At 42.4% G+C, this 26,362-nt stretch overlaps 1 pseudogene; it reads left to right on the top strand.

Annotated features, from left to right (window-relative positions):
• Positions 1–3,384: 3,384 nt before the first annotated feature.
• The window catches only part of LOC136227161 (uncharacterized), a 137,001-nt pseudogene continuing 114,023 nt past the window's right edge, over positions 3,385–26,362 (top strand).

Below are 26,362 nucleotides of genomic sequence, written 5' to 3'. Positions count from 1 at the left end.
ATCCGGATTCCATAATGAGTTCAAGGAGCAAGGATTGGGCCAATCCCCCAACGCCCAAGGAGGAAAAAGTTCTCAACCTCCTAGCAATGCGCAAGACTCTACGGTAATTAACCTCCTTAAGGAAATATCTTCCCGTCTTGCTGACAATGAGGCTTTTTGCAGGGATTTGGGACATCAAGTGGCCCAATTGAATCGCCAACAACAAGAGAGACAACATGGGTCTCTCCCGACTAACACCGAACAAAACCCGAGGCCCAAGAACCGGGAGACCGCACAAGCAATAACTCTCCGTAGTGGTAAGAGTTTGGAACCACCGGTTCCAAAGGCGATTCCAACCGCTCCAAAGGTAAGTGACGAACCGGAAGTGGTAAGCAACCCCGGTTCGAATCCGAAACCCATGACTTCCTCGGATAAGAATGAGAATGTGTGTGATCCAATTGGGGCTTACGTACCGAAGCTCCCTTTTCCACAACGACTTAAAAAGGAAAAATTGGATCACCAATATGGCAAGTTTTTGGAAATTTGTAAGAAACTTCACATTAACATCCCGTTTGTGGAGGCATTGGAACAAATGCCCACCTATGCAAAGTTTCTTAAAGAAATCCTCGCCAAAAAGAGGAAGTTAGAACATAATGAAACGGTAATGCTTATGGAGGAATGCTCCGCGATTATAACGAATAAACTCCCACCTAAACTCAAAGATTTAGGAAGTTTTTCTATTCCATGCACGATTGGTAATGTTGAGTTTAGTAGAGCTTTATGTGATTTAGGTGCTAGTATCAATATAATGCCTTTGTCTGTTTTTAGGAAGCTCGGCTTGGGAGAGCCAAAGCCTACCAATATCACGCTCCAATTGGCCGATAGATCCATTGCCCGGCCAAAAGGAGTTGTGGAGGATGTCTTGGTGAAAGTGGACAAGTTCATTTTCCCCGCCGATTTTGTGGTGCTCGACATGGCGGAAGACGACTCGGTACCGATCCTCCTAGGACGACCATTTCTTGCAACGGGTAGGACTCTCATTGATGTCAATGAGGGTAAGCTTATTCTACGGTTGCAAGACGAAGAGGTAGTGTTTAACGTGTACAACTCCATGAAATTCCCGTCTCATACCATGGAGGATTGTAACTTTTTAAATTCCGTAGACTCTATTGATCTTTTTGTTGAGGATTTTTATGATAGGTCTTCTGTGGAAACCTTTTCGGATACAAATGGTAATGAGCATTTGGATGAGGAGCCATTGAACAAGCCATTTGAATACTCCTCCGAGATAGAACAATGTCTGTTGGCAAGGAGCCGGTTCGAGGGTTTGGACCGGGATAGCAAAGTAAAACCGAAGTCATCTCTCGAAGAGCCTCCGACTTTGGAACTTAAACCCTTGCCTCCTAATTTGAAATATGTGTTTTTGCAACCTCGTAGTTTCTTACCCGTTGTTATATCTTCACTTTTGATAGAGGAAATGGAGGAAGCATTGGTTGCGGTGTTACAAAAACACAAAGGCGCATTTGGATGGACCATTCACGACATTAAAGGGATTAGCCCCACCATTTGCACACACCGCATCTTTATGGAGGACGAAGTCAAACCCTCCGTGCAGCTGCAACGACGACTTAACCCCAACATGAAAGAGGTAGTGAAGGCCGAGGTAATCAAACTCCTCGACGCAGGTATAATCTTTCCTATCTCCGATAGTCCATGGGTTAGTCCGGTCCAATGCGTTCCCAAAAAAGGGGGCACTACGGTAATGGAAAATGATCAAGGGGAATGAATTCCCACACGAAAAATAACGGGGTGGTGAGTATGCATTGATTATAGGAAACTTAATGAAGCCACCCGAAAAGTCCATTTCCCTTGCCGTTCATTGACCAAATGTTGGAAAGAATGGCGGGACATAAATTCTTTTGTACCCTCGATGGCCTGTCCGGCTATATGCAAATTCCCGTTGATCCTTCGGATCAAGAAAAGACGACATTTACTTGTCCGTATGTGACATTTGTATATAGGCGGATGCCGTTTGGGCTTTGTAATGCCCCCGCCACCTTTCAACGGTGCATGACGGCTATATTCTCCGAGATGATTGAGGATTTTATGGAAGTCTTCATGGACGATTTTTCTGTTTTTGGGTCGTCCTTTGAAATTTGTTTAAGCAATCTTGATAAAGTCCTTCAACGTTGCCTGGACACTAACCTAGCTCTTAGTTGGGAAAAGTGTCAGTTTATGGTTCAAGATTGTATCGTTTTAGGACACAAAGTGTCCGGGGAGGGAATCGCGGTCGATCCGGCCAAGATTGAGGTGATTGAGAAATTACCTCCTCCAATCAATGTTAAAGGGATCCGGAGTTTCTTAGGTCATGCGGGGTTCTATAGGCGATTCATTAAAGATTTCTCTAAAATAGCAACCCCCTTGACCCAACTCCTCTTAAAGGATGCGGAATTTAGTTTTTCCTCCGAATATTTGCTTGCATTTAACACGCTAAAGGAAAAAATAATTAATGAACCCATCATGGTGAAACCCGATTGGAATCTCCCCTTTGAACTTATGTGTGATGCGAGTGATTTGGCTGTAGGTGCTTGTTTGGACCAACGGGTGGATAAACTTTTCCGCCCCATTTTTTATGCGAGCAAAACGCTCAATGAGGCCCAACAGAACTATTCCATTACGGAAAAAGAGATGCTTGCTGTAGTTTTTGCTTTCGATAAATTCAGATCATATCTTGTGTTATCCAAAATTATCGTATACACTGACCACGCAGCTCTCAAGTACTTAATGACTAAGCAGGATGCCAAACCACGATTGATACGGTGGATTCTACTCCTACAAGAATTCGACATCGACATCAGAGATAAAAAAGGAGTGGAGAATGTCGTGGCCGACCATCTTTCCCGGTTACAAAGCGAGCAAGCCATATCTCCAGAATTTTTGGAGATCAAGGAGACCTTTCCCGACGAAACACTCTATGCGGTAACACCTCTACCTTGGTATGTCGACATGGCTAACTACAAGGTCGGTAATATTCTTCCCCCGCACCTTACCTACGAGCAACGTAAGAAGTTCTTTCAAGACGCTAAGAACTATTTTTGGGAAGAACCCTATTTGTTTAAATCTTGTGCTGATAACATTATTCGTAGGTGCATATCGGAAGAGGAGGCAAATCATGTGTTACAAATATGTCACACCCAAGAGCCGGGGGGCCATTTCGGCCCTAGTCGGACTATGGCAAAGGTTTTGCAATGCAGCTTCTATTGGCCTACCTTGTCCAAGGATTCCCAAGACTTCGTCAAATCATGTGACGCTTGTCAATGGAGCGGGAACATCTCCCGTAAACATGAAATGCTCCAACAAGGGATCCTAGTTTGCGAACTTTTTGATGTTTGGGGGATAGACTTGATGGGACCTTTCCCTAAGTCGCATAACAACGCCTACATTCTCGTGGTGGTTGATTATGTCTCCAAGTGGGTGGAGGTCGTTGCCTTACCTTCAAACGACTCTAAGGTGGTAGGGAAATTTATAAAGAAAAACATCTTTACTCGGTTTGGAACCCCTCGAGCTATCATTAGCGACGGGGGTTCCCACTTTTGCAATCGCCAATTCGACCAACTCTTACATAAATACGGGGTTGCACACCGAGTTTCCACGCCCTACCATCCGCAAACTAGTGGACAGGTTGAGGTTTCTAACCGCGAACTAAAACGTATTTTGGAAAAAACGGTTAACTCCTCTAGGAAAGACTGGAGCTTAAAGCTCGATGACGCTCTTTGGGCCTACCGCATGGCGTTTAAAATGCCTATCGAGATGTCACCTTATCGTTTAGTTTTCGGGAAATCGTGCCATTTACCGGTGGAATTGGAGCATAAGGCATATTGGGCTCTGAAATTTTTAAATTTTGATGTGCAAGTTACAGGGGAACACCGTCTCCTCCAACTCAACGTCCTTGATGAACTTCGTCTAGGTTCGTATGAAAATGCCAAACTTTATAAGGAACGTACGAAGAAATGGCATGACAAGCACGTGCAAATCCGGGAGTTCAACAAGGGGGACCAAGTTCTCCTATACAATTCTCGCCTCCGTCTGTTCCCAGGGAAATTAAAAAGTCGGTGGTCGGGACCGTACACCGTTATCAACGCCCATTCATCCGGAGCGGTCGACATCCAAGGTTCCGACAACGCAACCCACCGGGTGAACGGCCACCGTCTGAAAATTTATCGCGGAGGCACTCTTCCACAACACGGTGAAGCCACATTCCTCCAAACACCGTAAGCATGCACACATCAAGAGAAAGTCGAGCTACTCCGACTCTTAACGTAGCCCCGGTTTGCATTTCTCAAACCCATTGTGTATATGTATTATATCCATTTTTCACCTTATTTCTATTTTCTTTCCTTTTCGTTATATATCTCTTTCCTTTTCCCTTCAAATTCTTATTTTCGTTTGTTTTTCCTTCCAGCTCGTTTCGTTTCTTTTAAATTAAAAACCACGAAAAAACAAATCCCTCACTAATCCAAAGTGCTTACGCGGAGCATACACACCAGTACGCCCCGCGTAGCCGAGCCTCTGCTCCTTTCTGGTGCTCTAACGCACGGCTACGCGAGGCGCCGAACTTCCCACGCCCCGCGTCCTTCGTCCACTCCAGTCAACGGCAGAAAATTAAGGCCACGTGGGGCGTGCCCTTTCTACGGCCCGCGTGTCCTCGGGGAGTTGCGGATTGTAACTCCCCATAATAGCTTTTTCTCTTCCCCAAACATATTTTCCCACTTCCACACTCCACCTCCTCTCACATCCAATCACCTCAAGCCTTTTCAAATTCAAAATTCTTTAACTTCCCTCTACATTAATTTTACCTTTAACCACCCCTCTTAATTACCCTTTAAAAACCATAAAAACATTAACTACCAATTAAAATTCATAAAAATTCAAAAACTCTTTAAAAACCGAAAAAAATGTTTTCACGTGGGACGTACCCCCATTCACGCCCCGCGTCCTACATGTTCTCCCCCTTATTTTGGCCAGGAGGAATGGCACGCGTGGCGTGCTCCCCCGCACGCCCCGCGTGCCTAGACATTTTTTACACCGAATAAGATCAGGAGGTGGGATACGCGTGGCGTGGCCCCTTCATGCCCCGCGTACCCCCCTGGGAATCCGAGCATCCTTTGGATTTCCACCTTCCCCCTATATATACTCCTCCCTTTTTCCTCACCTCCTCCCTCCCTCTCACTCTAACTTCCCAACTTTCATCCTACTCTCACTCCCTCACTTCCACCATGACCCGAAGCAAGAGAGCCGCTAGTGACCGTCCCCCGCGGTCCACTCGTGCCCGCTCTTCTCGTTCCCAACATCAACAATCACCACCACCACCCGAACGAGAAGAAACACCACCACTCACCCACCATTACAACGCCCCCTTTCACCTCCACACTGAAGCGGAGGTGGTCCAGTACCACACCGTCTCCACTTCCACCGTCATGGCCCTTCCATATATCAACCTCAGTACTCTCGACCACTACGATGTCGGGAGTGCTTTCGAAGATCGTCTCCGCGCCCTTGGTTGGCATGACCATTTTCGTGCGCGCCATCACGTGTACCCGTCATTGGTTCAGGAATTCTACACTACCATTGTTTCTAATGGTGTCCCCGGTGCCGCCCTCTTCAACTTCCGCCTTCACAACCATCCTTACTCCATTGACACGGCCTGGATCCGCACGCATTTCACCAAGCAAACGGAACCAGGCACCACCCATTGGCCCTCCGATGACGCTGCCCGCGAATTCTGGGCCACTATCACCGGCTTGGATACCTATGATGTCTCCAACCTCCACCCGGGTAGCATCCGCGACCCCATCCTTTACCTCCTCCACCGCTTCATCAGCTATTATTTTACGGGAAGTCCGAGTCCAACAAGGTCAACAAGCTTGAGCTTCTAGCTCTGTATTGTTCCGTGAACGGCCTCAAATTCGACCTTTCCTTCCTTGTTGCTACTATGCTCAACCACATGCCAACCCGGAAGCGTGCCAAAATTAGGCTCGGGCATCTAGTCACTGTTTTTGCCACCTCCGCCATTGGCTCCACCGCCCTTGACCGCCTTCCCCATCTAGAAGTCCGCCCCTTGGACAAAAACGCCTTCAAATCCCTCAAACGCCGTGCCTCCGGCCCGTTTGAGAGTTCGGGGGCAGGCGAGCAACAAGCGGAGGATGGGTGGGACTCCGACCTCGGACTCAACTTTAGCCCACCCCCCAACCATGACTTCAACTCCATTTATGCTCGGTTGGATATTTTGGAGGGAAACCAACGACGTGATCGGGCCCACTTCGACTCCCGGTTCGACGCCTTGGATGCCCGCCTCGATGCCTCCGAGGCACAAAGGCAAGCGGACCGGGCTAGTTTCGACGCATTTACCCACACATTCTTCACCCACTTCAACATCCATGGGCATCCTCCTCCGCCTCCGCCTCCGCCTCCACCTTAGTTTTTCTTTTTCTTTCATTTTCATGTTTTTATGTTTTTATCATTTCGTGTTTTTCAATTTCCGTTTTTCTTTCTGTTGTGTTTTTGTTATTTTTTGTGTTTATTGTACTTCCTTTTATTTTAATATATATTTCCCTTTCTTATGCTCTCTCTTTGTTTTGTTGCGTTTATTCCCGTGTTCGTTATTTCTGTTTTTACATGAGTTAATAATGTTCACGCGGGGCGTGCCCCTTTTATGCCCCGCGTGCCTCACCTTCACACTTGCAAAACGGCTTCATACACGGTCTACGCGGAGCGCCTCTCTGAGTGCGCCCCGCGTATCCATGTCTCTGGCCTCAAAATACTTAATTTGCATGTCTTACGCGGGGCGCCCCCTGGGTATGCCACGCGTAGGACCTGATCTCCAAGGTCCTTTTTCCTTTAAATTCTATCTTTATTTTTGTTTTTGTTTTCCTTTCTTTTGCGACGTCCTTGGAATAAACGTCTTTTTAATCGCGCGGAGGGCCGTGCAACCCCGCACTCACTGTTTGTTTTGCACTAACAAAAACAAAAATAAACATCAAATAAACAACAAAATAATTAAACTAGTTTATTGATTCTTAAATTTTTTCCGACACACTACCTCCCTCGGAAATTAATTAAAAGTTCCGTTATTTGTTCTTAAATGTAAAGACGTTAAAACAAAGGATTGGTCTACTTAAGATATTTAAGTCTTGACTCCGAAACTAGGGAATTTATGCATAGTCAAAACTTGTACTTAACGGAAAGCAATGTGTTCCCTAACCCACACGTCATCTTTATAATGAAAATTAACAAGGCAATAAAAACGGGATTTTTGAAAATCTCGCGAGAACTTGAAAGTACACAAATTGATCCGAAATTTTGTGAGGTACTTTTGAGCCAAAAAGAGTTCGCTCGAGAACTCTACCTTTTTTTTCAAAAAACTTCGAGAGCTTTTGACTTCACTCAACTCATTGAGTTTGCACCTAATGCCGGGTTAAGTACACTTGTTTTGGTAAAAAAGAGCAATAGACGATGAAATGGACCCATTTAGACTAATTCTTTCTTAATTACTTTTTTTTCGTTTTTCATGACCTCTAGGAAACCCCCTCGAGCATATTAACCAACTTCTTTGCTAACACCTTTTCAAACATTTAACCCTTTTTCCTCTTGACCGAATACCGACAAAATCAATGGCATCGGGAATAACCAAAAGCTCTAGCAAATAAACACCATAAAATCTTGAAATCGTTTTTGTGCCGCTCTCAACAAAAAGAATAAAACAAAGAGCAAAAAGGCATTCTCAAGCTCTGTTCGAGCAATTTCAAGATATACCTTTCACGCTTGCCAAGAGCAAAACGAATGAAAAAAAACGATGCAACCAACAAAGAGGTATTCGAACTCGAGTTTCTAAAAATTAACCACTAAAAAGCCACCCACATTACAACCCCCTCCGGGTCCATTTTTAATATTGCCTAAACCATGATATAGGTGGAAAAACCCGGATGAACATGCAAACTCGAAATGACCTTGAGTAAGTTCAAAGAGGAGCGTATAAACACCAACCCACCAAGATCGAGCGTTAAGAGTGAAATCCCTTGGTGAGGTACAATCGGGGTCTCAAGAGGTAATCAATCCCCGTTAATATTGCCTATTAATTTTGATCATGGAGGTTTCGAATAAGTTTGGTCACTCATTTACCTACGTAAGTACATTTCGAAAACTTTTCGTAAAACCTTAGTTTTGAAGTCACGTACTTGGTAAAACCAACCAAGGGTTTGTTTCTTACTTGTCTCAATCCTTTGTCTTTCAACTTCTTTTACTTAAGGACAAGTAAAACTTTAAAGTCCGAGGAGGTTGATAGGGGCGTTTTGTCCCTATCTTTTAGCGTGGTTTACGGTTTAATTTAGGACTAAATAAATAAGTTTAATTACAAAAATAAGGAGTTTTTAATAAAATAACAAAATAAAAATAAAATCCGTACTTTCAGTTAATTGTCTCTATTTTTGATTAAATTTAGAAAATAAAACGTCAAGCTAACTCGGCTCTCGAGAATTGTATTTCAGGTACGAGTAAGGAGCAAAATCCCACCGACATACGCGGGGCGTATCAACCTCCACGCGGGGCGTGTGATATCTAGTCAGAACTGACTGCTCAGTCCATAGGCACCACGTGGGACTTACCCACTGATACGCGAGGCGTATGAACCACCACGCGGAGCGTATAAGCAATGATAAGCTCAATCATGAAGGTTAGACTGCATGGTCTCCCAAGTCAACAGGCTCAGCCCACGGCGTCCCACCTTACACATGAGGCGTATTTGGGAATTCTTCAATCTAAAGAACCAGGAACTCAAATACGCGAGGCGTCCTCTAGGCTACGCGTGGCGTAAAAGGCATGATTCAAGCTATTAAATCTTAGGAGCTCAAATACGCGGAGCGTATATCAGTCTACGCGGGGCGTGTTTGAGACAACTGTTCTGAATCCGGTCCACACGCAGGAAATTATTAACGGAATGGGCCAATATGCGGGGCGTTCTCAACCATACGCGGGGCGTGTCATGGGAAAACTGCAGAAATAATGTATCTCCATGCTTGTATCTTGTGAATTTACAATTTTACCCCTAGCTTGATGTGTATAAATAAGAGTGATTAGAACTCATTTAGACATTCAGATTTTACATAGCAAAACTCTATCACCTTGAGAGCTTGTTCGTGTATTCCGTTACTACGTAAAGGTTCCGGTTAGCTAGTTCCGAGGGCTGATTCTTCCCTTTTCACTTGCTAATTAGCTTGTACTCTTCCTATGTACTAGGCTTGGTTGTATTCCGTATTTACACTTTCCACATTTATAACATATGATTTACAATTTCTATTTCTCTATATGTGTTGATGTTTGCTACATGTTTTGATATTTGTAATTGATTATTGTGTAGGGGAGCGCGATTTCCGACGCCATTCGGGCTATCTTTAAGGATTCACATAGGTGTTGCCTTACTGGAAGTGACGCACCGGAAACCGTAGGAATTGACAAGCCACGGAACTTACGGGCCCTAGTTTCTAATCCCCAGTATTAGACACGCCTTGACTAGGAACCACGTAGTCTAAGTACTTCACGGGTCGGTCCAACTACACGTAGTCGTCATTGTAAGAGTAAATCATCAACCGTATATATTCGGAGTCATTGTTTATCATACTTATAACTTATCGCCATCCATATCACTTCATAGAGTCTTCGTTATATAAATCAGTCTCACCCATAGTTAGGAGTAGCTTGTAGTTGTTTCCCAAATCAACCCAAAGTATTCACCGCTTAGATAACGTATAAAACCGAGTCGTTTAATACTTATAGTTATAAATCCCGTGGATTCGATACCCGGTCTTAACCAGATTATTACTTGATACGACGGGGTACACTTGCCCCTAAGTAGTAGCGTCTTGTAGAGATAGAGCATTTAGGAAAATCACATCCATAGTCGTAACATCCTTATCATAATATATATTTAGAGCTCTACCGGACACTCATCAATCTCCTTGTTCTTAACCTGAGTTATCATATAGTCGTCATCATCGTCAGATACTTTCAGGTTTGCGTAGAATTCCTTCACTAGTTGTGGGTAGGTTATTCCAGGGAGAGAGAAGAGGGTAGTCCATCCATTCTTTGAGATCCACTCGCAGAAGGGTTTCTCAGCTTCGACAAAGCTTTTAGAGAACCATCGGGAGTGGAGCTACATACCATGTAGCTTATTCACTTGTTGATTCTCTCAACCTCTTCTTTTTTCTGTAAATTCTAGTTCTGATTCTTGGATTGTTGATTCTGGAGCTACATACCATGTAGCTTATTCACTTGTTGTTTTTAGTTTTATTGAGAAAATTAGACCTGTTACAGTGTTTTTACCCAATGGAACTACTATTTTAGTTTCTTAGTTAGGAGAAGTACATTTGACGAAAAGGCTAGTGCTTAAAAATGTTTTATATATGCCTAGTTTCCAGCATAATCTCATATCTGTTAGCAAATTAATTGCAGATAATGCATGTTCTTTACTTTTTTCTGGAAAGGTGTGCATTTATCAGGAACCTATCACTCATAAGATGATTGGTACAGTTAAAATGAAAGAAGGATTATATTAGTGTGATACAATATTTCCTAGAAGCAAACCCCACGTATTAGTTTCAAATGTATCCACATAATTTCCCTCTTTGGCATTTTAGACTAGGTCATTTGTCACATATAAGACTGCAATTAATATCTAAAGATAATATTGATATAGATAAAACTTCCAGAATTTCAATGTTCTATCTGTCCTTTAGCTAAACAAAAGAGGAACATCTTTCCTATTAGTGTTTTTAAAACATCACATTATTTTGAATTGATTCATATTGATGTATGGGGGCCAATTTCTGTTGCTTCATTTTCTGGTTTCAAATATTTTGCAACTATTGTGGATGAGTATACTAGGTATACTTGGGTGTATATATTGAAAAATAAATCTCAAATGAAAGATGTCATTGTGCTATTTTATAATTATGTTGAGGTTCATTTTAGTTCTAAGATTAAGAAAATAAGGTTGATAATGCACCAGAGTTGAAGTTAGTAGATTTGTATAGGGAAAATGGTATAATACACCAAACTTCTTGTCCACATACACCACAACATAACAGTATAGTTGAGTAGAAGCATCAACATATACTGAATGTTGCAAGTGTTGGTCCCGTGTAACGTGATCTTATTAGTTCCAAGGGGGGGGGATTAGGAACTAATTAAACTTTTTTACTTTAAAGGCTGACTAATTTTAATTTTAATATTTTTACTCTGTTTCTAGGTCAGCACCGCTGAGTATGTTTTGAGACAGCTTTAGTCAATTTACTAACTAGAGATGTTTCAGTTGTGAGTTGGGAAGCAACACTTAAGTCGGTTTCCAACTCAGCACTTAGATTACTCAGCTTCAGCGTGTACATATTATTTTACTGAGCAATGTTAAGCAAGCAACACACACACACACACACACACACACACACACACACATATATATATATATATATATATATATATATATATATCAAGAGAAAGGGTTAGAAGTTACTCAGCAGACTTATCCTGGTTCGGCCTCTCCGCCTACGTCCAGTCCCTGGAATCCTTCTGAGCTTTTTCAATCCTCTACTGAGCTCTTTAAAGGTAGAGCATAAACCTTTTACAATAGCAACTGAGTATGCAAGAGTACCGTCCTCTATTCGTCTACTCAATCCTATCACTACCACTGAGCACTATAACCGAGTACTCAGCCTCTCTCTACCACTGAGTACTATAACCGAGTACTCAGATTCTCTAACCTTTTACAGATGATACAAGATTTGTTCTCACTTAGTGAAGAACACTTTAGATGAATAAAATCACTCTAGACTTTTACACAATGATTGGAGTTGGTGTAAGAACTTGCTTTTTCTTTTTGACAGAGCTTCTAATTTGTATTCACTCAATAGTTTGACTTGATGAAGATCTGCTTCTGTCTTGTTTCTTATCCAAGTGATGAACTGGCCTTTTATAGTGATCTTTGAGGCGCCGATGATTTGAATCCCGAGATAGCCGTTGTGGGAAAACGGTCTTCATTCGTCATCACTTGGTCAGCAGTCAGTGCTGCAGGCCAATCCTATCTTCTGTTTTCGTCAGGAGCCAGGTTTGTTTTATAACGCCAAGTTTTGTCTTCTTGTTCCAGGTTTGTCTTCTAGTAATTTATCAAATGGTCCATGCTTCTTGAAAAGGTCCTTCCGACAGATTTCTGAGTCTTCTAAATTTTGTTCAGACTTTGTCTTCCAAGTTGACGGATCATTGACGCTGACTTGACGACTACTCAACTTGACTCAGCGGCTTCGCCTTCAAGCTTTAATGAAGAAGACATTTCTTTTGCATAAGCTGAGTTGCATTTTACTCAGCTTCTTGCATCTGCTGACTTCGTCTTGACTATCTCTTATAGATTTTAAGTTCATGTTCTTATTACTTAACTTACTCAACATTGAACAAACACATAAGTACAATTAAGTCAAAGCACTTAAATTTAATTGTTTAATCATGGGATTAACTTAAATAATTTTGTCAAATCAAAATCATGTGGAAATGTGTTTTAACAAACTCCCCTATTTTGATGTTGGCAAAAATATTCAACAAGGAACTCAGTGTTGAGCTCCCCCATGATAGTTGACCTTTTATACTTCTGAAAATACTCCCCCGTAAGGGTTGGATCTACTAACTTAGTTCAACTCTAAACCTTCTAAGATCTAATTGAGTGAAACTAAGGCTTGAATCCACTGGCTTAGTTCAATTCTAAATCTTCTAAGATTTAATCGAAATGAGTCCAAGGTCAGCTTTAGAAGAGGGTCAATACTTGGAACATTTTTTCTTTACTCAGTTTTAATGCTTAGTTAAGTTAAGGTATCAGAGTAAAGTTGAGTTGAGTATTGATTGGGACTGAGTAGCTTTACTCAGTGGTCAAGTACTTGTATAATTTCTCATGTTCACAAGTTTCATTTTATTTTGGTCAAGTGCTGAGGGTGAGCCTTGGCGCAACGGTAAACGTTGTTGTCGTGTGACCAAGAGGTCACGGGTTCGAGTCTTAGGAGCGGTCTCTTGCCAATAGAGAGATATTTCAACAACAAAGTATCTAAACAATCAAGCTAACTAAGAATTCTATTTTCTAAGGTTGACTTGAATTTGTTTGGACTTGGATTTTGGTTGCTGACCGGGGTCTTGTTGCTGTGTTTGCTTTCCGCGGGCAGCAGAAGTTGAGCCAGGATGATGTTTCTTTTGTTGAGTTCCTTCTGCTGGTTGCTTATCTTTCTCCCCCATTTTGCCAACATCACCAGGCTGAGGGGCAGAGGCATAGAATTGCCCCTTCTGAATAGCACGAGTCAGTATGGTGGAGTACTGTTGCATTTGACTCGTACTTGCTTGAAGACCTTTAAAGACCTCGAGACCATTTGTCATACTGGATGCGGGGATCTTAATGTGGGCGCTGAGCATACTGAGTAGAAACTCAAGTGACTTCCCTATCCATGTGATGGAGTCGGTCATCCGTGCATACGACTGATGATACATCATGAGCATGGAAGCATCGTAGATATGACGCTGAGTGTTCAGATGACGGACATGGTCAAGAGTCATTTTAGTGGAGAATAGGATGTCGTTGGTCTTCATCTGGTCAGTTTCCATTTCTTCTCGGCTCAGGCTAAGTAAGCAAACTGCCTCACCAATCTGTTCAATGGAGCATTGAGAAGTGGAGGAGATAAGTTCACGAGCTCCGGTTAGCTCAGCGGTCAGCTGGGTGAAATGTTGAGTGACTTCAGCAGAAGTTGCGGATGATGAGTTCACAGCATATAGGGCATTGATTTTCCCTTCAATTGAGTCCATCGGATTTACCATCATCAGCTGAAGTTCCGCCAGTTTGACCATGAATTCCTGCTTGGGCTGATGAGATACTAAGGAAGTCATAACATTCATCAGCTCCTTGAGACCTTTGAGGTCGGTCAAAAGTTGCATAATGGAAGAGAGTCGAGTAGACTCAGCAGGAGCGGACCCAGCAGAATCGGCTTGAGACTAATCAATTGCTTGTAGAAGCATATGGGCTGAGTTGATGATTCGACGTCCTGACTCAGAGGCATTGAGAAAGTTGTACGCATCATCTTCAGAATGGTTCTGCGAAGTCTCAAGGGTCGTTTCTTTGTCAGTAGCCGAGATATTGATATTAGGTTGCTGACCAGAAGTAGAGGTGCCAGCTTGGTCATGAGTGGCATCCTTATTATGACCGCCAGTAGCAGGAACTGACTGGCTGACTATCTGCTCGGTAGGAGTTGGAAGTGTTGGCCCAACAGAGGTATTTACCTACTTAGTGTCAGCCTGGAGTTGAGTTGAAGCTTAAGGGTGAGGTAACTCAGAACTGTCTTTACCAGGAGTGTTTTCCGTTGCTAGCTCGTTGGGTTGAGCAGCAGGAACTTCGAGCGCTTGCTCAGTTGAAGGTGGAGCAGCAGTGTCGGCAGAAGGATTCCCCTTTTGGAGTTGGGGGTCGGCTTGTTCCCGAGTCTGAGGAACAGAGGCTTGATTTTCCTTGACTTGACTTGGAGTGGGCTCAGTTATGTTGGTGAAGAAGCTGAATTGTAGCCCAGTTAGGTCAGTGATGGGGTCCCTTAGCGGAGAATCATCGAGGAGATCTATGAGGTTAGGCTTCTGTGCCTTCCACTTGAACCGCTTTTCAATGCTTCCTTTATGATTTTTGGTTGGAGGAGAAGGGACATCAGAGATAGGTTCCAGGGACTCAAGAGAGGAGTTGAGTCCAAAGTCAGCATAAAGGTCCTTAACAACCTTGTTTTTCACTGGTGACTCAGCTCCTTGTTCAATAGCGTGCTCATCAGTAGCTGTGTTACTTGGCTCAGCAGGTTGCGTCTCATCAGCTTCAGGCTGTTCCTCAGTGCAACCGTGCTCTTCCTCCTGATTGCAAGGAGTCTTTTCCAAGTCGATTTCCTGACTTCGTAGAAAATGTGAATCCTTTGAGATGACGAAGTCGAGTGAAGCAGCATCCAATGGTGTCATCCCAGAGGTTTTCTTCCTCTTTAGAGGTTCCTCAAGTGTCTCCTCACTTTCTTCCTCAGGCTTAGCTCGCTTTTTCTTTCTTTCAGCTGACTCTGGTTTCTTTTGAGCTGGCTCAGTAGGAGCAGCTTTCTTCTCCCTTACCGCCAGCCTGATCTTCTTCACAGTTTGATTAATGTCTTTGGCTGTCGGTGTTGAGGATGGGTCAGCTTTCCTCTTCTTGTTCTTCATGGGTTGTTCAGCAGGTGCTTCTTCAACCATGGTTTTCTTTCCTTTCTTAGGTAGCTCAACATGTGCTTCTTCAACCATAGTTTCCTTTCCTTTCTTAGATTTGAAAGGAAGGTTGTGAGCTAACCCGAACAGGATTCCTGAGGTGATTTTAAGTGCCCTCTACATCGATTTCCCCTTTTAAGCTAACCTTGTGATCCTAAAGAATTTTGGTGATGAGAGAACCCATCCTCAGAATCCCAGTGTTGCGTTGGAAAGCCCCAATGAGGAAGACGGGCATGTTGAGTGGTTGATAGTTGAGCATATGCCAGATGAAGCATTGCTCAAAGTTTGAGGCTGAGGAGGAGGCATTGACCTTGGGAAAAAGGTAGTTAGTCAGGATGTAATGTGCCTGTCTTTGAGGCTGACCCAAATTAGTACTAGAGACTTCACCAACGTGGTTCTTAGGTTTACAGAAATCAGCCTTGTACTCAACCCTCTTGTAATCATTTGTGCATCGTCGTTCTGCACCTTCTTCTTTTAGATCTAGCAGTATGGCGAGATAAGAAGGGATGATGGTGATCTCCTTATTCTTAACCTGAGTTATCATATAGTCGTCATCATCATCAGCTACTTTCAGGTTTGCGTAGAATTCCTTCACTAGTTGTGGGTAGGTTATTCCAGGGAGAGAGAAGAGGATAGTCCATCCATTCTTTGAGATCCACTCGCAGAAGGGTTTCTCAGCTTCGACAAAGCTTTTAGAGAACCATCGGGAGTGGAAGACGTTGAGGTTCTTGATACTGCTGAAGACTGGAAAGAATTTCCTTTCCTTGGGTTTCTTGTTCTTCTTCTCCTTCTTCTTCTTTGAAGGAGTATATTGGTCAGTACGGGGGTTTTCACCGAGGATGTTGACCTCGTCCATGGGCTGGTCAAGCTGACCATGGGTTTGTTGTTGGGACTCAGAGGAAGATGTTTCTTGATACTCCTGCTCAGTTGGAGAAGGAGGATTAATGTCGGAGCGGTTGTCATCGTATTGGTCACTGGAATTGTTCTGGGAATCGTTCGACATGGTGTTCTTGAGGAGTTCTTAAGAAATGCAGAAGATTTAGGGATTTGAGAGAGAGATCGAGTGCGAAATTATCAAGCGTAGGAGGGGATTAGTGAGAAATCGTTCACTATTTATAGCCGGAGCATGTTGATCTGATAGGTCAGAATGGCGGTGGGTTCTTGCAGCATTCAATGACATTTAATTCTGACATTAATGACACATTCGGCGTATGGTTTTCTAATGATTATGCTTACGTCATCCTAGTTGGCTACTCGAATTCGCATGCAAGCATTAATTGCGCAAGTTGTTTTACTCATCATCTAGGATACTAAACGTTTGAAGTTCTGAGCGTGTAGTTTGGCGTAGAAGAGGTACTAAGCATGCATAGTAACTCAGCTTTTAGCAATCACACAATGTATTTAGTAATTCAACATATAGTGATTTCATAGCATTCATATTTACTCAGTATATGATAGTTACTCAACATGTAATAATCACTCGGCATGTTATAATCACTCTACATTCATTTTACTCAGAAATTTATTGAAGAGGATTAGACATACTGATAGCTTCCCTTAGTATGCTAAACTACTCATGAGCCAACGTCTTCGTGAAGATATCTGCAAGCTGTTCATCCGTTGGGACATAGGTCAACTTGATCTCACCTTTGAGTACATGATCTCTGATGAAGTGATGCCTAATGCTGACATGCTTCATCCTGCTATGTTGGATTGGATTTTTTGATAAGTCAATGGCACTTTTGCTGTCACATTTGACTTCAATTGTTTTGGGTGAAATGTTGAGTGACTTCAGCAGAAGTTGCGGATGATGAGTTCACAGCATATAGGGCATTGATTTTCCCTTCAATTGAGTCCATCGGATTTACCATCATCAGCTGAAGTTCCGCCAGTTTGACCATGAATTCCTGCTTGGGCTGATGAGAGACTAAGGAAGTCATAACATTCATCAGCTCCTTGAGACCTTTGAGGTCGGTCAAAAGTTGCATAATGGAAGAGAGTCGAGTAGACTCAGCAGGAGCGGACCCAGCAGAATCGGCTTGAGACTAATCAATTGCTTGTAGAAGCATATGGGCTGAGTTGATGATTCGACGTCCTGACTCAGAGGCATTGAGAAAGTTGTACGCATCATCTTCAGAATGGTTCTGCGAAGTCTCAAGGGTCGTTTCTTTGTCAGTAGCCGAGATATTGATATTAGGTTGCTGACCAGAAGTAGAGGTGCCAGCTTGGTCATGAGTGGCATCCTTATTATGACCGCCAGTAGCAGGAACTGACTGGCTGACTATCTGCTCGGTAGGAGTTGGAAGTGTTGGCCCAACAGAGGTATTTACCTACTTAGTGTCAGCCTGGAGTTGAGTTGAAGCTTAAGGGTGAGGTAACTCAGAACTGTCTTTACCAGGAGTGTTTTCCGTTGCTAGCTCGTTGGGTTGAGCAGCAGGAACTTCGAGCACTTGCTCAGTTGAAGGTGGAGCAGCAGTGTCGGCAGAAGGATTCCCCTTTTGGAGTTGGGGGTCGGCTTGTTCCCGAGTCTGAGGAACAGAGGCTTGATTTTCCTTGACTTGACTTGGAGTGGGCTCAGTTATGTTGGTGAAGAAGCTGAATTGTAGCCCAGTTAGGTCAGTGATGGGGTCCCTTAGCGGAGAATCATCGAGGAGATCTATGAGGTTAGGCTTCTGTGCCTTCCACTTGAACCGCTTTTCAATGCTTCCTTTATGATTTTTGGTTGGAGGAGAAGGGACATCAGAGATAGGTTCCAGGGACTCAAGAGAGGAGTTGAGTCCAAAGTCAGCATAAAGGTCCTTAACAACCTTGTTTTTCACTGGTGACTCAGCTCCTTGTTCAATAGCGTGCTCATCAGTAGCTGTGTTACTTGGCTCAGCAGGTTGCGTCTCATCAGCTTCAGGCTGTTCCTCAGTGCAACCGTGCTCTTCCTCCTGATTGCAAGGAGTCTTTTCCAAGTCGATTTCCTGACTTCGTAGAAAATGTGAATCCTTTGAGATGACGAAGTCGAGTGAAGCAGCATCCAATGGTGTCATCCCAGAGGTTTTCTTCCTCTTTAGAGGTTCCTCAAGTGTCTCCTCACTTTCTTCCTCAGGCTTAGCTCGCTTTTTCTTTCTTTCAGCTGACTCTGGTTTCTTTTGAGCTGGCTCAGTAGGAGCAGCTTTCTTCTCCCTTACCGCCAGCCTGATCTTCTTCACAGTTTGATTAATGTCTTTGGCTGTCGGTGTTGAGGATGGGTCAGCTTTCCTCTTCTTGTTCTTCATGGGTTGTTCAGCAGGTGCTTCTTCAACCATGGTTTTCTTTCCTTTCTTAGGTAGCTCAACATGTGCTTCTTCAACCATAGTTTCCTTTCCTTTCTTAGATTTGAAAGGAAGGTTGTGAGCTAACCCGAACAGGATTCCTGAGGTGATTTTAAGTGCCCTCTACATCGATTTCCCCTTTTAAGCTAACCTTGTGATCCTAAAGAATTTTGGTGATGAGAGAACCCATCCTCAGAATCCCAGTGTTGCGTTGGAAAGCCCCAATGAGGAAGACGGGCATGTTGAGTGGTTGATAGTTGAGCATATGCCAGATGAAGCATTGCTCAAAGTTTGAGGCTGAGGAGGAGGCATTGACCTTGGGAAAAAGGTAGTTAGTCAGGATGTAATGTGCCTGTCTTTGAGGCTGACCCAAATTAGTACTAGAGACTTCACCAACGTGGTTCTTAGGTTTACAGAAATCAGCCTTGTACTCAACCCTCTTGTAATCATTTGTGCATCGTCGTTCTGCACCTTCTTCTTTTAGATCTAGCAGTATGGCGAGATAAGAAGGGATGATGGTGATCTCCTTATTCTTAACCTGAGTTATCATATAGTCGTCATCATCATCAGCTACTTTCAGGTTTGCGTAGAATTCCTTCACTAGTTGTGGGTAGGTTATTCCAGGGAGAGAGAAGAGGATAGTCCATCCATTCTTTGAGATCCACTCGCAGAAGGGTTTCTCAGCTTCGACAAAGCTTTTAGAGAACCATCGGGAGTGGAAGACGTTGAGGTTCTTGATACTGCTGAAGACTGGAAAGAATTTCCTTTCCTTGGGTTTCTTGTTCTTCTTCTCCTTCTTCTTCTTTGAAGGAGTATATTGGTCAGTACGGGGGTTTTCACCGAGGATGTTGACCTCGTCCATGGGCTGGTCAAGCTGACCATGGGTTTGTTGTTGGGACTCAGAGGAAGATGTTTCTTGATACTCCTGCTCAGTTGGAGAAGGAGGATTAATGTCGGAGCGGTTGTCATCGTATTGGTCACTGGAATTGTTCTGGGAATCGTTCGACATGGTGTTCTTGAGGAGTTCTTAAGAAATGCAGAAGATTTAGGGATTTGAGAGAGAGATCGAGTGCGAAATTATCAAGCGTAAGAGGGGATTAGTGAGAAATCGTTCACTATTTATAGCCGGAGCATGTTGATCTGATAGGTCAGAATGGCGGTGGGTTCTTGCAGCATTCAATGACATTTAATTCTGACATTAATGACACATTCGGCGTATGGTTTTCTAATGATTATGCTTACGTCATCCTAGTTGGCTACTCGAATTCGCATGCAAGCATTAATTGCGCAAGTTGTTTTACTCATCATCTAGGATACTAAACGTTTGAAGTTCTGAGCGTGTAGTTTGGCGTAGAAGAGGTACTAAGCATGCATAGTAACTCAGCTTTTAGCAATCACACAATGTATTTAGTAATTCAACATATAGTGATTTCATAGCATTCATATTTACTCAGTATATGATAGTTACTCAACATGTAATAATCACTCGGCATGTTATAATCACTCTACATTCATTTTACTCAGAAATTTATTGAAGAGGATTAGACATACTGATAGCTTCCCTTAGTATGCTAAACTACTCATGAGCCAACGTCTTCGTGAAGATATCTGCAAGCTGTTCATCCGTTGGGACATAGGTCAACTTGATCTCACCTTTGAGTACATGATCTCTGATGAAGTGATGCCTAATGCTGACATGCTTCATCCTGCTATGTTGGATTGGATTTTTTGATAAGTCAATGGCACTTTTGCTGTCACATTTGACTTCAATTGTTTTAGTTTGAAATCCATAATCATCCAGCTGTTGCTTGATCCATAGGACTTGGGCAACACAGCTTCCAGCAGCAATGTACTCAGCTTCAGTTGTTGACAGGGCAACTGACGACTGCTTCTTACTAAACCAAGATACTAGACAGCTTCCAAGGAAATGACATCCTCCTGAAGTGCTTTTCCGTTCAAGCTTGTCTCGTCCATAGTCAGCATCAGTGTATCCAATGAGTGTGAAATCATTTGTATTAGGATACCACAAACCTGCATTCACTGAGCTTTGCAAATATCTAAGGATTCTTTTTACAGCTATGTAGTGAGATTCCTTAGGGTCAGCTTGATATCTTGCACAATAACATACTGAGTATTGTATATCTGGCATACTTACCGTTAGATAGAGTAGAGACCCTATCATACCTCGGTACAACTTGCTGTCTACTGACTTACCTTTTTCGTCAGCCCAAAGTACAGTGTCTGTACCCATTGGGGTAGATATTGGTTTGCAATTTTCCATTTCGAATTTCTTCAATATCTCCTTGGCATACTTAGTCTGGCTGATAAAGATGCCGTTTTTGCCTTGTTTGATTTGAAGTCCAAGGAAGAAGTTGAGTTCTCCCATCATAGACATCTCAAACTCAGTTTGCATCTGCTTGCTAAATTCCTTGCACATCGACTCATTAGTAGCACCAAAAATAATATCATCAACGTATATTTGTGCCAGCAGAGTATCTTTACCCTTTTTCTTAATGAATAAGGTTGTGTCAGCTTTTCCTCTGACATAATTTTTGGTCAGCAGGAAGCTGGTCAACCTTTCATACCAAGCACATGGTGCTTTCTTCAGGTCGTACAGAGCCTTTTTAAGTTTATAAACATGGTTTAGGAACTTTGGATCCTCAAACCCTGGAGGCTAACTAACATAAACCTCTTCATTTATAACTCCATTAAGAAATGCACTTTTGACATCCATTTGGAACAATTTAAAATTCATAAAGCTAGCATATGTACACAATATTCTTATAGCTTCTAATCTAGCTACAGGGGCAAAGGTCTCACCATAGTCAATACCTTCCTGCTGACTGTAACCTTGAGCTACAAGTCTGGCTTTGTTCCTGACTACGTTTCCTTATTCATCTAGCTTATTATGAAAGACCCATTTTGTTCCTATGGTCTTTTGATTCCTTGGTTTAAGCACTAAATCCCATACTTCGTTTCTTTTGAATTGACCGAGCTCCTCTTGCATCACATTTATCCAGAATTCATCGTTCTCAGCTTCTGAGAAGTTTCTTGGTTCAAAAATTGACACGAAAGCTACATTGCTGAGATATCTCCTGAGTTGATTTCTGGTCATCAGGGTGTTCTCAGCGGTCAAGGATGCTACTTTCAGAATGTCCTCTTGGAACCTTGATCTCTTTTGGCAATGTAGTGTCTTTAGGAGTAAGCGTTTCAACAATCTCTGCAGGATTATATTGGTCAGCAAAGATAATTTGAGGTTCGTTTTTACCTTTGGTCAGCCCTTGAGGTAGTGACTCAGCGGCTCCATTTTGGCCAGCGGAAGCTGAGCATGGGTCATCTTCGGCAGGCTGACTTATCTTCCCTGCAGGGTCAGTCTCATCGAACTCAACATGTACAGACTCTTCTAAGACCTGAGTTCGTTTATTAAACACCCTATATGCTTTACTGTTTGTTGAGTAGCCTAAGAATATAGCTTTGTCAGCTTTTGAATCAAACTTAGCAAGGTTGTCTTTAGTATTTAGAATAAAACATTTGTAGCCAAAGGCACGAAAATATCCAATGTTGGGTTTTCGTCCTTTCCAAAGTTCATAGGGAGTTTTCTTAAGTATAGGTCTAACTAAAGCCCTATTGAGTATATAGCAGGCTGTGTTGACAGCTTCACCCCAGAAATACTTTGGAAGCCTATTTTCACTCAGCATTGTTCTAGCTATTTCAACTACCCCATTTTGTTGAGGAGTTCTAGGAGCAGAAAAATTGTGGTCAATGCCGCTGACTTCACAGAATTCATTAAATTGTTGATTTTTGAATTCTCCGCCATTATCACTTCGGATGTGAGCTAATTTTAGGTCTTTATCATTTTCAAGTTTTCTAACCAATGTTGAGAATATCTCAAAAGCTTCATCATTGCTACTCAGCAGGATGACCCAAGTGTACCGAGAGAAGTCATCTACAATGACCAGGGAAAATTTCTTACCACCAAAGCTCAGTGGCTGGACTGGTCCGAAAAGATCCAAGTGTAGTAACTCTAATGGACGCTTGGTTGAGACTACATTTTTACTTTGAAAAGATTTTTTTAGTTTGTTTTCCTTGCTGACAAGCATTGCATAATTGATCCTTTTCAAACCTGAGTTTGGGAAATCCCTCAACTAATTGCTTTCTTGCTAATTTGGCAAGGAGGTCCATGCTTACATGACCAAGTCTCCTATGCCATAGCCAGTAATTATCTTCCTTTGACACTAAGCATATGTTCTTTGAAAAATACTTTACTAAGTTTAGCATGAAAACGTTGTCAACACGAGGTGCAGTTAAAATCAGTTTATTTGTTTTACCCTCGAGTATTTTACACTCAGTGTCATCGAATACAACCTTTCTACCGCTGTCACACAGCTGAGCTATGCTCAATAGGTTATATTCAAGTCCTCTGACTAGGGAGACTAACTCAATAGTAGGATTACCTCCAACAGTACCTGACCCTACTATTTTACCCTTTTTGTTGTCTCCAAAACTTACATTTCCACCTCGTTTATGCACAAGTGTGATGAACTGAGTTTCATCACCAGTCATATGCCTTGAGCATGCGCTATCAATGTACCACAACCGTGACTTCTCAGCACACCTCAGGCTTACATGCAACACAACTAGTTATCTTTAGGTACCCAAGTCTTTTTGGGTCCTCGTTTGTTAGGGTCAGCAGGTGATACATCATATTTAATTTTATGACGACACACATTGATAGTGTGGCCGTTCTTCCCACAGAAGTTACAATGAACTTTTCGTTGGGGATACCTTACATTCTGGTCAGCACCAGGGTGCTGAGCATGCCAGCATACCTTTGTGGTATGTCCTCTTTTTCCATAGAAGTCACACTGGACATTCAGCTGGTTCTGTATTGATGTGATGTCCTTCCTCAGTTTCTTAGAATCTGATTGAACTTCAGAGACAAACCTATGCATGATTTTTAGATTTTCATCTTGCCTGGTATTGTCCTGGAGGAGATGTCGAAGGTCACTGAGTTTAACCTCCTCAATCTCATCACATCGCCTGCTGAGTGCTCATATTTTCTTGTTACACTTTTTTATAAGTGTATAGAGATCACTCAGGGCATTTATCATTTCATTTTTGAGCAAAGGTAGAGACATTACCTCAGTTGAGTGTTCCTCATGGTCAGACCCACCAGAGAGGTCTGCTTGCTCAAAGTGGCAGGGGTCAGCAGATTCGTCAGCCATGAAACAAATATTTGCTAACTCGGTGGCATCAGCTTCTGACGAGGTTGACTCATCACTGTCACTCCACCTGGCTACCATTGCCTTTCTACTGCCCTTCTTTTCTTTCTTTAGGGCAGGACAGCTTGATTTGATGTGCCCAGCTTGATGACATTCAAAACAGGTAACTGGCTTTGAGCTGTCTTTCTTGTGTCTGATGTCACTTGACTTAGCTTTGTATTTGTCATTTCTCTTGAATGGCCTTTTGCTATATTTGTCATTTTTCCTAAACAGCTTCTTCATTTTTCTAGTGAACATGGCCATTTCCTCATCATCTGATGAATCAGCTTCGGTTGAGTCAGCTTTCATGACAAGAGATCTTTGTTTCTTGTCCTCAGTCTTTTCTTTGGCCTCAAAGTTCTTCATAGAGATCTCATGCGTCAGCAGAGATCCAATGAGCTCATCATATTTGTATGTGTTCAAGTCCTGAGCTTCTTCAACAGCTGTTTTCTTTGCTTGCCAGCTTTTGGGGAGACTTTTCAGGATTTTCTTCATCTGTTCTTCCTCAGTGAAGTTCTTGCCGAGTCTCTTGAGCTCGTTGATTATATTGGTGAATCTTGCATTCATTTCAGAGATTCCTTCATTATCATTCATCTCGAACAGCTCGTACAGTCGCATGTGTTGATTCACTTTTGACTCATTGACCTTACTGGTTCCTTCATAGGTAACCTCCAGCTTCTTCCAGATTTCTTGTGCTGACTCACAACACGAAAATCTTATTGTATTCTGCAGCATCTAATGCACAATGAAGCATATTGATAGCCGAAGCATTATTTTGTAATTTCTTAAGGTCATCTTCTGACCACTTAGCCTCACTTTTGACAGTTTTTACACCGTCAATGATTTCATAGGGAACAAAAGGGCCTTGGACTATAGCTAGCCATGCACTCATATTTGTTGCCTGAATGAAATTTTTCATCCTATTTTTCCAAAACGTGTAGTTGGCCCCAAAGAACAAGGGAGGCCTAGTTATGGATAATCCCTCAGGGAGTATCTGAGTTGTTTGGTTTCCAGGGAGAAAACGAGTGCTGTTCTCAACCATTACAGGGATCAGCTTAAGATAGTTTATCTTGATTAGTGAGCTATTAGGCTGTGATACCACTTGTTGGTCCCGTGTAACGTGATAGTATTAGTTCCAAGGGGGGTTAGGAACTAATTAAACTTTTTTACTTTAAAGGCTGACTAATTTTAATTTTAATACTTTTACTCTGTTTCTAGGTCAGCACCGCTGAGTATGTTTTGAGACAGCTTTAGTCAATTTACTAACTAGAGCTGTTTCAGTTGTGAGTTGGGAATCAACACTTAAGTCGGTTTCCAACTCAACAATCAGATTACTCAGCTTCAACGCGCACAGATTATTTTACTGAGCAATGTTAAGCAAGCAACACATATATATATATATATATATATATATATATATATATATATATATATCAAGAGAAAGGGTTAGAAGTTACTCAGCAGACTTATCCTGGTTCGGCCTCTCCGCCTACGTCTAGTCCCCGAAATCCTTCCGAGCTTTTTCAATCCTCTACTGAGCTCTTTAAAGGTAGAGCACAAACCTTTTACAATAGCAACTGAGTATGCAAGAGTACCGTCCTCTATTCGTCTACTCAATCGTATCACTACCACTGAGCACTATAACCGAGTACTCAGCCTCTCTCTACCACTGAGTACTATAACCGAGTACTCAACTTCTCTAACCTTTTACAGATGATACAAGATTTGTTCTCACTTAGTGAAGAACACTTTAGATGAATAAAATCACTCTAGACTTTTACACAATGATTGGAGTTGGTGTAAGAACTTGCTTTTTCTTTTTGACAGAGCTTCTAAATTGTATTCACTCAATAGTTTGACTTGATGAAGATCTGCTTCTGTCTTATGTGTTGTTTCTTATCGAAGTGATGAACTGGCCTTTTTATAGTGATCTTTGAGGCGCCAATGATTTGAATCCCGACATAGCCGTTGTGGGAAAACAGTCTTCATTCGTCATCACTTGGTCAGCAGTCAGTGCTGCAGGCCAATCCTGTCTTCTGTTTTCGTCAGGAGCCAGGTTTGTTTTATAACGCCAGGTTTTGTCTTCTTGCGCCAGGTTTGTCTTCTAGTAATTTATCAAATGGTCCATGCTTCTCGAAAAGGTCCTTCCGATAGATTTCTGAGTCTTCTGAATTTTGTTCAGACTTTGTCTTCCAAGTTGACGGATCATTGACGTTGTCTTGACGACTACTCAGCTTGACTCAGCGGCTTCGCCTTCAAGCTTTACTAAAGAAGATATTTCTTTCGCATAAGCTGAGTTGCATTTTACTCAACTTCTTGCATCTGCTGACTTCGTCTTGACTATCTCTTATAGATTTTTAGTTCTTGTTCTTATTACTTAACTTACTCAATATTAAACAAACACATTAGTACAATTAAGTCAAAGCACTTAAATTTAATTATTTAATTATGGGATTAACTTAAATAATTTTGTCAAATCAAAATCATGTGGAAAGGTGT

The sequence above is a fragment of the Euphorbia lathyris genome, chromosome 4, assembly GCF_963576675.1.
Source record: "Euphorbia lathyris chromosome 4, ddEupLath1.1, whole genome shotgun sequence".
NCBI lineage: Eukaryota > Viridiplantae > Streptophyta > Magnoliopsida > Malpighiales > Euphorbiaceae > Euphorbia > Euphorbia lathyris.
The sequence above is the reverse complement of the archived record's forward strand: the minus strand, read 5'-3'. Positions and strand labels throughout refer to the sequence as shown.